Raw genomic sequence first — 1,227 nt, 5'->3', positions numbered from 1 at the left:
ACGCCATCTAGTTTCAAAATGTATTCATCTCCCCAGAAGAAACCTCCCATCCTCACTAAGCTGTTACCCCTCCCCTCCTTGGTATCCCCCAATCCCCTCGTTTAATGGAAGGGGAAACTGAGGCCTGGAGAGAGACTTGCCAGTGGGCGGAGCTCTGATAATAAGGAATCAGGCAGCCATCTGCTGGTTCAGTCCTGGGTTGGTTTGCCACCCAGCAGAGGCGACAGGACCAGGAGGTTCTGGGAGCGCCACAGGTGTCACTGGTTCAGTCCTGGGTTGGTTTGCCACCCAGCAGAGGTGACAGAGCCAAGAGGTTCTGGGAGCGCCACAGGTGTCACTGGTTCAGTCTTGGGTTGGTTTTGCACCCAGCAGAGGTGACAGAGCCAGGAGGTTCTGGGACCCCATGCTTGCAGCCAGAGCCCTGCCCCGAGCCTCCCCACCAGGGGGTAGCAGAGAGCTTTCCAGAACCCGCCACGGGGCTGGCGGGAAGCAGCGGGTCAGAGCTGCTGACAAACCTCACGTGGACCCCAGAGCGCTGTCTCTGTGGGTCGGGCTTGGGAATTGGAGAGGAGGCCGCATGATTGGAAACGTGAAGACGGCACGGATTGGTTGGAGGAGCGGGAAGCGCCGTCACGTTGACTGAGGACACAGACCTCCTGCCCGCTGGGCCGGGCCTGCAGCCATTCTTCTCCGGGTGGGGTCCGCAGGTCCGGCTTGCTCTCGGCCCCCGACCTGCCTCAGAGTCCGGGGGGCTTTGGAACTGTGCCTTCCCATCTCCACCCACCCTGGCTGGTGCCATGAGGGGCCTGGATCCTGGGATCCTGTTCCTCTTGGGCAGCAGAGACTGGAGGACCAGAGGAGATGATGGGTCTCCAAGCCCCACATTTGAACCCCAGCCCACCACTGACATTCTGGGGGTTTGAGATGAGGGAGTTGATGTGTCTGAGCCCCAGTTTTGTCACCACTAAAATGAGGCTCACATACTGGGGCAGAGTGCCAGCCCCAGGACTAACAGAGGCCTGTTTCCTACTGACAATTCCTCTTACTCCTAAAAACAGTTCCAACAACCACACACTAGGGAACACTCAACCCAGGCCAACTTGTCAGAGGCACGTGAACCAGTGCGACTCCATCTTGAATGGGGGCTGGGTAAACGGATGCTGAGACCTGCTGGGCCACATTTCCAGGAGGCTAGGCATTCTTCGTCACAGGATGAGATAGGAGGTC

General features: G+C 58.7%; 1 long non-coding RNA gene across 1 annotated transcript in view; it reads left to right on the top strand.

Annotated features, from left to right (window-relative positions):
* Positions 1-1,227, top strand: part of LOC105543555 — a 5,548-nt gene that overhangs the window by 1,257 nt on the left and 3,064 nt on the right. The gene's annotated exons all lie outside the window — the stretch shown is intronic.

This window comes from Mandrillus leucophaeus, unplaced genomic scaffold (assembly GCF_000951045.1).
Source record: "Mandrillus leucophaeus isolate KB7577 unplaced genomic scaffold, Mleu.le_1.0 Scaffold286, whole genome shotgun sequence".
Classification (NCBI taxonomy): Eukaryota; Metazoa; Chordata; class Mammalia; order Primates; family Cercopithecidae; genus Mandrillus; species Mandrillus leucophaeus.
The sequence above is the reverse complement of the archived record's forward strand: the minus strand, read 5'-3'. Positions and strand labels throughout refer to the sequence as shown.